Raw genomic sequence first — 12,498 nt, forward strand, 5'->3', positions numbered from 1 at the left:
AGGCATTATTAACAGCTAATTGACATTATTTTTAAGACAAACAGTTTTTCTAATGGCAGCATTTTAGTTATAACTATCATTTATCATACTCATAGATAAGTTTAGTTTGTTTCGGAAAACTATGTATTGTAGTGTTTTGTAGTTGTAGTATTTTGTAGTGAAATAAAACAAAATTGCAAAATAAGGTTTCGTGTTTTTCCATAAATCATAAATTCATAATGTTTTAAGCAGAATATCCTGTATCTGAAGCTGTAATCTTAATAAGTTGTGTAAACCACTTTTTTATCATGAATTATGACAAATCTTAATTCTTCTTTAATATCAAATAAAAAAAAATGTATAATTACTCATTATTTCAACTGTTTTTTGTTTCCCCTGTAAAGTTGGATTTTTTCAAATACGGGGTATTGCAGCTAGGCCATCGACGTACTGTTACAAGAAGCGTGCAAATATCGTATAAACGCTTCCAATAACCGTTTCAAGGACTGTCCAGATTAGTAAGTCGGAAAAAACCTTATAATTTTGATCAATTGGAGCTAAAAATCTTTGAATGGAAGAAGTGGCTCAAAGAGAGACTTGACTCCGTGATCCATGTGAACCGTCATTAAGATTTTACAAAAGATTCAAGCGAACAATTTCATCCAATTTAATACTAAAATAAATTTGCGTGAATCATAGTCTCGTAAACATGGTTAGTAGCTAGTTTAAATGGGCCAGGCATGTCCGACATAGATATATACATACACAGATAGTGACTTGACTCTTCTAAATAATCGTCCTGGACCGTATACCGTATGAGGACATAGTTTCCCATTTTCGAACCTAAACCTAACTCACCAAGACAAGCTGGATCTTTCCCTATGGGAATGTTTATTCCTCATCGAAATTGGAAAAGTTTTTGACAGAAAGTAATTCCAAACTCCACTCTATAATCCCGATTTTGCATTTTGTAACTTTTTCTAATTATCAAAGATGAAGTTACACCTTGAAGAAAGTCATCATAATGAGAAACCGGGTAGTAAAAGATGTATAACCGTAGTTCTAGGCGGGATAAAATCAGACGATTAACAAGAATGCTTAAAATCATGAAAGTACGATAGAATCTTCGTTTCGAGTTTGCGAGATCTGAAGAGGACCTACAACATAATCTGGAATAATAAGTAGGAAATTTAACACAAATTAAACAAACAGAAGTACATAATATTCAAATAAAGGGAAAACAAATTGAACAAGAGCAAAAATATAAATATTTATGTGCAATAATAGAAAGTAATGAAACAGTAGAACAGAAACAAAAAAATATAAAATTAGAAATTTTGCAAAAAGTAGTACAGCTGTGAGACAAAGACATTAAACCAAAATCAAGTAAACTCCTAAAAATGATAAGGAAATGAGATTCTTCAGAAAAACAGAAGATAAAACAGAAAAAAGTAGAATAGAAATATAAAGAAATACTAAAGATAAAACCGGTTAGAGATGAGATATAAGAAGCACAATTAAGTTGGTGAACATGCCGTAAGCACAGAAACAAAATACAAAAAAACCTTCGAATCCATGTCATCAATATTCTTCGCTTATTCTGTGGTGGTTGCTGAAGCCAAAACAAAACTTCTTTCAATTTATTTGTCCTCGCTTCTTGACTCTATAATTCTGATCCTGATCAAAGAAAATAATTTTCTTTCCGTTTTCATTGTGGGCACTGGATCGCTGCAGATCGTGTGTTCGCTAAAATTGGAATGAATTACATAGACGAGAAAGCTTAACACAGATTACTACCAGATAATTTTCATAGAATTCGGGATTAATTTGTGAATATTACTCTTTAAGAATCAGGGGGAGAAGTATATTTATTTCGGGCTTCACTTTTTTTCAATCAATCAAGTTCTTAAAATTGTGTATGGTAATATACACAGGTCCACTTCACGCAAAGCTCTTGTAATGGGGCCTCGCGAAAGGAGGGCATCCTTTCTCGTGCAAAAAATAGATGAGTGGTCAGAATAAGTCTGTGTATATAAGCCTGTCTTGTTTAGGTCAAGCCGTCAACGATCAGATGCCACAGGGTTGGGGACAAAGATCGGCAAATTTCAAGATATGCCACCAGACTCACTTTTCCACTGCCCAGTGTACTCTCTATCCTTTTCACTAGATGGTGTAGTGCCAGATCGGTAGGTTTGCCAGTCTGGTGGGCAAAATTTTGGTCATGTATTGGCCTTTTGGATAACATGTTTCCTTCTAAATACCGATCCAACAATTTCTCCATTGTTTTAAGTAACATCTGAAGATTTTTACCAAATGAGGAGAAAATATTTTCAAAGCCTGTTAATCTAGGCATGCATATATGCCATCCCTGTAGAGGCCTTAACAGTCCAAATCATATACTCATAATTTATTATTCTTATGGTCGTGTCATATTCCATATGAATCTAAGCTTAAAAACTAATTAAGTGATTGTTATTTTAGCTGGAACCCGGGAATTGTGTTTGAAGCATTACCTCTAGGTATTTTTTTTGTTTTTTTCTTTAGTCGCTATCCCGAAGGGATATTGAGCTTAATTTTCTGTTAGGGTTATCGGCTAGAGCCTTGCAGAGGTACGACATCAGGGACATCCTTGTGATACCGATCTCCTCTAGCTCTGTCTTAGAGTACCGTGGAATGCCTTCCAATCAGTATCGAATGCAAGGTCTTACGCAAAAGTGTGTGTTCCTTCCTAGAGTGATTTCACCAGGCCTCTGAGCATTATTTATGCCTTTTTTATAAATTTTGAGTACTTTCCCGTATGATCTGCTTATTGTTGCCATTACTACATTTCTCATGAATTGGGTTAAGGTACAGGACTTGTCCTTGTCGATTTTGCCAGTATTGGTGCACATGCAAAGTAATTTTACTTGGCTTTTGTATCAGTTCAGCCGAATGCTTTTTTATTTCTAAATCATCGCTTGAGCATTTTACTTTCTTTGCAGATATTTTAAAGAGTGAGGCTGAAACAACTATGTTATTTATGAATTTGGACTCTTAAAATTTTTATCGGTCTTTTTGCAGTAGTTCTTCAAAGTATTTATCCAATTTTGACACGACTCGACGTCCTTTATGTGTAGGTAACCGCTGTTCGAGCTTTGTAGATTCCTTTTCAGAATAGCTTCGTTCTTCATCTTCTTACATATTCACCTTGTTCACCAGCTATTTCCATTTTTATCTATTCTTAGCCATTTTTTCCAATTTATTTCTCGCTCCCAATTTTTCCAAACCATTTCGACTTGATCCAATCATCTCGACCTCGATCTTCCCTTTCTTATTCCTTCGTTTTGAAGTAGTGATCTTAGTAATTCCCTATTTTCTGTACTTTCTCTCCACTCACTTTGAAATGCACTTTCTATCACCGTTTGGAGCAATGACGTAATCTATGATTTTAAGAGATCGCTTTCAATATAGCCACGGGTGTTATGTAGAATAGATTTGTGGGCTTTCAGTGAAATGCTATCAAGGGTTGATGGATTCAATGTACTCATTGTGTTCTCGTCACCTCCCCAAGTTATAAAACAAATTTCAAAAGTTTTTAGTTCATCTCATTTTATTGCTATTTAATACAAGTTAATGAATTCTTCTTCGATAATATATTTGTTAGTTCTTATTTTACTAGAAAGTAATTTAAATTAATGCAATATCTCCGTTAATATTCTAATAAATGCCTCCAGTCTTTGAAACTATTCATCATTGATATTAAAAATCTTACAGTGAAAATACTTTAATAGATATTGAGTATACAGAGAGAATCTATAATTTGAAATGAAATCAAAAGTCTCCATTTAAAAATGCAAGAATATGTACGGATCACCTAGGTATTTTAGGTCGCGTTTTTTTCGATACAATGCGGTCCATATGTTAGGAATAAATTCAACTTTAGCATTATTATGTACTATAAGAAAAAAACCTGAAACGCACTGTTAATTTGCTGTACAATTATGAAATATCAAATTTCTATTGCTCACTAATTACAAGGTATTGAAGAGTATTCTTTATCTACATACTCCTATTTTAAGGACTATAGAAAAATAGAGATTTCCGACCGCTTCACTGACATACCGGAGCGAGTTTTAAAGAAGTATTGTAACATCTATTCGCAAGATAAAAGTAGTGAATTCAACTATTTTATTTATTCTCAGTAGACTTGGTGAGAAATGAAAGTGTCGCCAAAGAACACGTGCTTTTGGTATAGGTAAAAAAAGTGATTATTTTAAATGAGCCTTTATTTCGACCGAATAAAATATTTAGATTGTGTGAACTGCCACTATCGATAGGGACAGTTCACAGTATTGAATTTAGTGTATGTTACAATTATTCCAAGTTCTTTTCTGGATCTTAGTTTAGTTTGCGATTTTTGTATGTAATTTTATTCTGTTTTTATCCTTATCAACTATTTATATTCATTGCCGAAGATGCCTTTTTGGCGACAATTTAGGGTAGACGATGCAGTGTCGAATAATTAAAAAGGGTAGGTAATCCAGTTTTTACTGTCTAATGTCATTTGAGTGCTTAAGACGAAAGCTTGGAGGTCAGAAAATGCTACCATTAGTCCATTAGTATTTCACATATAATCACCATTAATCGCTGGGGCAATTTTATAGATCATACACTAAAAATCAAAAATCAAAAAAAATTGATGAAAATCAACCAAAGATGTTATTCGACAAATAGTCTATGATTCATCTTCTTCGCCACAATTTTTCATGACCTTTCGAGCGTTAGATTATTGGGGTTTCAGTTTTGATTCTCCGTTTATCCATTTTTCTATTTTTTTCGATCCTTTGAAATTCCATTAATTTTTTTTAGTATTTCTCTTTCCTTCCTCCTTCCCGAGCTACTCGTTGTAGCCAAGTTTTCCTGAGTCTTCTTTTCTTTCTCTCCTTATGTCTTTTCGTATCTTAGTTAGTTCCTGTCTGAGTTTTTCTATAATCAACTTATTTTTTGTCTTGTTCATTCTTGTTTTTCCTGTTGTTTTCCATAGTTGTTTGATCTATGCAGCTATTATGCTATTGCGTGTCTTTTTGTTCATTAAACTAACCTAATCTAACCCCACGTAACTCAAGTTTCACTTTCATATATTAACGTAGATCCTGTTATTGAGTTGTTCACTTCCTTTTATATATTTTCAGCTGTTTTTTACGAATATTGTATTAATTAGTGTGTAGTATGATTGAGTGGCCTTTCTTGTACTGTTCCCTATCTATATGTCTATTTTCCCATCTTCTAAAAAAAGACTCCTAGGTATTTAACTGTAATAAGTCTATCTTATCTATGGATTATCATCATACAATTTTTTTTTGGTCCACCACCTGCCTTATATATTTTTTGAGATTCTCCCAATCTCAGGTCTATTGTTTCCATCCATGTGTTTACTTTTTCTTCCTTCTTCTGTCTATATTCTTCGGCTCTAAGTTTCGTTATCCTCTTTCAAGTCAATAAATACTTTTGTTTTTGGCCTTTTTCTTTTCTGGGAGTTATAGTAGATAAATTGATGAGATCTATTGTCAACATTCCTGCTGTGAATCCTGCCTGTCCTGTCCCCTATCAACCGTTTGCTATCCCCTTTTTTGAAAAGTAATGTCATGTATCCTTATTGCCATTTTCTCGGTATGTTTTCTCCGTTTATTACACTCTAGAACAAATGTCGTAGTATTCATAGTAGTTTTTCGATTCCGTATCTGGTACGATTAATTCTGGTCTGGTCGCTTTCCCATTTTTAAGTCTTGAGACTACTTTACGGACTCAATTTTTCATTCTATATTTTAGTTGATCCTCCCGTGTTTGTAAGTTCAAACGGTGTATGGTTACCATATGAGAAGATATCATTTTATTAGTTCATTGACTTCGGAATCCAAAGAGTTGACAGAATTCTAGAGAAACTAGAAAATAAAATTAAGAGAAAAACTCAAGAGCGAAGGAAAAATCTTGAACGAGTTAAGTAGAGTGAAGAACCGGTTGTGAGAAGAGTATCAAATTATTTTTATCAGAAAACCCGGCGTAAATGGTCAAAAAATGCTCCAATGCCAGGTCGCACTCGTGTGATAAATCTAGCTTCTCATTTACCTGGATTGAAAGGAGAATCTGAACCAATAGTAGCTTGGAAATGTTTCATCGATGATCAAATATTGGAGAAGCTATTAAATGAGACAAATACCCATACTACAGATATGGCCGACAGTTACAATCTTGCAATTTGTTCCTGCCAGCTTACTAGTTATCTTGATAAAGTGGAGCTAAGTGTATTTTTGGATTTTTATATTTAGCTGGCGCCTTCAAATCCCATAATGAAGACCTTCAATCGTTATTCGCAACAGATGGAACTGGTCGTGATATTTTTACACTGTCAATGTCTTTGAAGTGTTTTCATGTTTTTCTCACGGCTTTGCGATTCGATGATAGATCCACAAGAGAAAAGAGAATTAATAATGGGGGCCCTTTGCCACATATTTCTAAAGTTTATGGATTATTCATTGATACTCGTATTTTTTCAACAGTGTCATCCGGAACGTACGTGAAAAGATAAATCATACTCACGCAGAGTGAAAAAATTTTGGAACCAGTTTTAGATTACCAAATAATTCCAAAAATGTAGTATCTACGTAGTAGTTGGATTTATGTGAGAAAATATTTTTTCCAAGAATCTATATCAGTTCAATTTGAGAGATCTTAATGAGAAATTTAAAAATCATCGGCATTTTCTAGATAATTTTTGCTGAGCAAGTAAAAATAACGTTGATATCGCCCACTTCACGTTATACTCAGATATCTTTTTTGGGCTTTGTAGGATTTAGCGGCAATTCAATTGGATAGATCAGAAAACAATTCTGTTTGGTGCCGTTGAATTAATACATTATATGAATTGTGTTCATTCTTCTCGGACAGTTTTCTTTGCCTGACATAGATTTCCTTTCACTTCTGTGTTTAGCATATATAATATTGCTGGCCTTCCGAATCGAGTTAGAGAGATCAAAATTACCAGATAGGAACGTAGAAAATCATCTTTGACATTTACGAATGTCTAATGAAAGAAACTGACAAACATGCAATACCCAATATACCCTACTGGTATTTGAATGGCCAATAGCAAAAAAATCAAATATTTAATTATTTAGAACTAAACAAATCAGTACAACCACGGCATGACTTCGAAGTACGCAATCAGATGAAAAGTGTACATAGAAACGAAATTAGTTTCTAAAATGCTGTTATTTTTAATAATAACCGCACGCCTATGACTCGTCGATTTCATTTGCTACCAGAACCGCAAAGGTCTATGTTGAAATGATGAATCACTCTGTGGTATTTAACTATAAATGTGTGCAAATTAAACAAAAAAATAGCCAAAGTCAAATAAGTTGTCTGTTTTCTATCGAGAATAAATAGCTTAGCTCCAGTTTACTTGCCAAATAATATATTTTTTCTAATTAACCATCTGTTATGTTCATTTAAATTTTCAAATAATGTAATTATGTGTGTATTGGTTCATATTTCCTTTTATACGTTCGAGTTATTTTCTAGATTCAAAATAAAACAATGCAATTCAAAATTTTATTGAGATATAATATAATACTACAATATATCTTGCCAAGCAAACATATTTTCATTCATAATTGAATCTTCTTTTGCCATCAAATCTAAAACCGTACGCTGCAGAATTTTTCGCATCTACCAGTGCTGGATTGCGATGTTTATAAAAGGAACCATGAGAATGAGCAGCTCTAGAAGATCCCGTCTCTTCATTTCTTAGGTAAAATGCTTCGAATGTACCATTAGGCAATAGAACAGTCTTCAAATTAGTATCAGTGGGATCGTAGGTAACCGTCATGAATATAAATGAGCAGAAAATCATTAATTTCAAATTTACATACATGATCATTAATCGCTTTGTATGAACTTTTTAACAAAAATAAAACAACCAACAGATTGTATATACGACAGAAGTAGAATTACTTTCTCTTTATATTGTTGGTATCGATACAAATGCCTTGTTATTAGTACAAGAGCTAACCATACTATTACGTCTGGTAAGGTAACGATAAGCGAGCCGAAGAAAAAATTGTGGTTAGAAATACTCACGATAATACTTTTCGATACCAATTTAAAATGTAATTAGCATTTTCAAATATAATTTTTAGGGCCGCCCTCGAACGAAAAGATGTCCACCGAAATTGTGAGAATCGAAAAATTGGAGTATCGAGCCAACATCAAGTACCTGTATTTAAAAGGGTTAAGAGGTAAGTAGATTTACGAAGATATGCTGCAAACTTCAAAAGAGGTAAATTTCCCATTGAAGATGATGACCGATCGGGAAGGCCGGTTTCTGTGTTATTCCCCGAAAATATCGATGCAGTTCATGGTATGATTTTATCAGACCGTCGATTTGGACTAAAACGGAAAATTTTCTGCAAAATGGATCACCAAATGTTTGAATGTTATACAAAAGCGTGCAAGGGCAGAAGCATTGCGTTCGATCTGTGCTCGATTTGACAAAGATGTAGACTTCTTAAACCGAATTGTTACTATGAATGAGACTTGGGTACATTTCTACGACCCAGAAACAAAGCAACAATCGATGGAATGGCGACAATCTGGTTCTCCAAGACCTGAGAAGTTTCGTGTCCAAAAATCTTCTGGAGAAGTAAGATACTAGAAAACAACGTGAACACCGTGGGAAAAAATCAGTTGTATCATAAATACTAAAAAACTAGGATACTCCTATACTTAGAAATGACATTCAAGGACCACGTAGACTAATCTAGAGGACAAGACAATGAAAGTGAGAAGGCAACTATCAGGATACATCAAAAGAAAATCCAAGCTGGAACTTAAGGCTGAGCTCCATCTCATCTCATGTTGCTGTACGCGTATATAGCATGGAAATACTCTGCTGTAAGTCATAGGAAGAAGCTTGAAGTCCAGCCTCTTGGCACATCTACTGAGAGTTGGACGAAAAGAATATAGGAGAAATGAAACCGTCAGAAGATTTCGAAAACCTTAGGGAGCTGATTGACTACAACAGGCGTCCAAGGGCGACTTATTAGATATCCTACCCATCTAACGATTGCATTTTTAGCAAGTGAATCTTTTCTTTACGTTGAGAATTTATTTCTTATAGAGGCTGCGAAAAATACACACCAAACAGGGAAAAAATGGAGTAATATGCACGGTACTAATCTGAAGAGAAGAAGGAGATAGACTAGACTAGACATTTTGAGAAATCTATTGAAGTAGTGCATAGTTATTTGAAAAATGTAATTTTTAGGTTTATACTGTTTTTTGTTATTGATAACGACGGATACCTATCTCTACGAGAAATCTTGGACGCACATATGTTGGATATCAGTGATAAAATTTTTCTTATTTGTAGGAAGCTATACAAGGAGAAATAACAAAATGTGTAGGTTGTTTCTATAACAAATAAGTTAGTCATGTTGGCATAGAAGTATATTCTTATTAATTATAAATTGCTAGCGAGTTCTACTCTCGATTATCTCTCTTTGCTGAAGAAAAATCTTTGAAGATGTTTTTGAAAATTGGAAACATTGAGTATCGAGCTGTCATTTATTATTTGTTCATGTCTAGGCGTTTGAAAATGAAGTCTTATGACAAATTTCTATTGATGAAATCTACTAATTAATGTACATATAAATATTAGTTAAATATTTATGCATAAAAGGATTTTATTCATAAAAAATTATTACTTTTAATGTTAAGATATCTAATATGGATAAGATATTAGAACAAAACTTTATATAGTATTGAGACTTCTACCAAACCAGGCTTGGGTGGTTATGGTATCAAAATTGAAGCTTAAAAAAACAAAGAAATTAGTCAGTTTCAATTGAATTTTTTAAATAATATTCAGCAACTTATGAGTCACTGAAAAACAATTTTTTTCTTTTTTTGTAAATTTATGCTGAGGTTTGAGCTCAAATAACAGAAAAACCATCAATTTTTCATAAAAAATTGTAATTAACATTTTTAAAGTACTTTTTGAGACCCTTAAAATGAGCTTCCTTAAAACCGTCTAGCATAAAAATTAAGAGAGTTATGACGAAAATAAGTTAAGCAACTCGAATTTGAAAAAAAAATGTCGGTAAATTTGACACCATGTGCGGCAAAATTAAAATTAATCGTAGCCAGTGTAAAATTATCTTTGTTTAAGCCCTAAAAACACTTTCCAAAAGTTTGAATGATTTGGAACACGTATATTTTGAAAAAAGTTGTTTAATGTAAACAACAAAAAAGTATCGATTTAAAAAAAAATATTTTTTCAAAATAACTCAAAAACTATTGAATCAACGAAAAAACTTTTTGGAACTAAAATTTAGCTTTTATTTCACTGAACATTTTGCTTTTTTATCTCACGTAGCTTGAAATATAAACGTTTAAAGTATTAATTTCAATGCTAAGGAAGAGTGTCAGCCGGAAAAGTGACAAGAAGCATTTTTTGGATAGACATTGGATTGTGTTCATCGACTATATTCAAAAATGTAAACCAGTAACAGAAGATTAAGGGTGTGGGGACAAAAATCCGCACATTTTTAGACAGCTTAGTAAGTAAAGTAGGCGTTGACTGAGAATATTATTAATCGTTTCTCGTAATTTTGCAGTTATTAGACGTCCCAAATATAAACATCTTCGTTGGAAGTTCAGTTTCAAGTATTGAAAATCTAAAAGAACAATGTTTTATGAAAAAAATCAAGATTTTAAGAAATTGTTTATGTTTAATCACTTTGGTTGAAGGCGACCCAAATATTCTAAGAAGGAACAAATAGAACAAAAATAAAAAGTTAGAGATCTTAGTGACAATGAATCACGCTATAGTCGACGACGAGTGATATTGTAATGTTTTTCTTCTTTTTTATACGATTTTTATTCGTGGGGTGACTTAATAAACACTGTCACTTCCGTTCTTAATTTATTCAAATACTTTACTCTTCACTAGCTTATAATATAATTCTTTTATCACTACCTCTTAACTAACTCAAATAATTTATTTAAATGCTTCGATTACTTTCCATTTCGGTCTGTTCACTACGACAATTTATTGTAAAATAATCGGCACCTCACAAACATATCCCAAAAGAATTCTAAAAACTTCTAGAAAATAGAGATACAGAACAAATAAATAAATAGACCTTCCTAGAAATTATTCAAATGAAATAATGTAAATAAACCATCAGCAACAATAAAAAGTTGTATAAAAACAAACATCTTCGGAATTTTAGAATTCCAGTAAATCTCAGCTCCAAAATGGGGACGCGTTTGTAACAATATTTTACTTTTGACAGGAGTGAAACGACGAATAATAAGACTTATCAAGGTCAAAAAGGCGAGGAAGTAAATTTATAAGTGTATTTCAAAAGACACAAAACGTTCAACTCGAAAGTATTGGTATCGTTTTTAGCATAAATTTGTTCTTTTGGAAATTCTGTAACCCTCAAAATATATGGGGGCTTATGCAGAATTGAAATGAGACGAACTGATCATTTTTGGCGAAATTTGCGACAGAACTTATATTTTGAAGGCTGAAAAGCAACCACACACGAGGAACCAGAAAAAAGAATTTTGAGCAAACTCATGGTGTAAATAAATAGATTAAAACAAACAGTTTGTATGGATTTTTGTCCCCACATCCTCATTTCGAATTATGTCTGGATAAGGTGAAAGGAAGAAAGTATTTTTCCATCAGGACTACTTCTCACGTTTCGATAACCGCCATGGATTAATTAAATAAATTGAACTCAGAATTTGTTGAAGTTTAGATTGTAAGAGAGATTTTTATCAAACGAAGACGTTATAGCATTAGAGAACGCATGTTTTGAGGAAAAGGATGGTAACTCATAAGTGGAAAGATTAAAAAGGTTAGAGCATCGCTGGAAGAAACTATGTTGAAAAATTGAAATTATTATGAAGAGAAATATCTAGGTTCTTAGTTAGGTGGTAAAATTTTCAGACAGCCATCGTAGTTTTAGTAGTTTCGGCTGCTATGAAGAATTATTCAGTAAGGACATGTCTTTTAACTTGTTCACATATAACGATATTTATGAAATCCAGTTCAATAATATAAGGTGATTATGTCAAATAAAACCATTTGTTATGCGAATTTCCAAACATCATCGACTTAATTAGCTTGTACAGCTTTTGAAAGTTTACAATCCTATAATTACTTTTCATAATTATCGCTGCTGCGTCCTAGTTATTTGTTATTCTAAAATGTTTCTCATTTAACGTTTTTTAGAATTAAGTGATACTGAATACATTTAAAAATATTAACGGTGATAATTGACCGTTATTAATTATCTTGAATTTAAGGCACCTGTAATTGTTTTTATTAAATATTGAAAGAAACACGCAAACAATGGTCCTGTTCTATCCATTCTAGTTAGGTATTAATTAGAAATGAAATAACTATCTTGTGGCCAAGAATATCAATAATCTAAGAAGTAACAAGAGAAATCGGAATTAATAAAA

The sequence above is a fragment of the Diorhabda carinulata genome, chromosome 8 (genome assembly GCF_026250575.1).
Source record: "Diorhabda carinulata isolate Delta chromosome 8, icDioCari1.1, whole genome shotgun sequence".
Lineage (NCBI taxonomy): Eukaryota > Metazoa > Arthropoda > Insecta > Coleoptera > Chrysomelidae > Diorhabda > Diorhabda carinulata.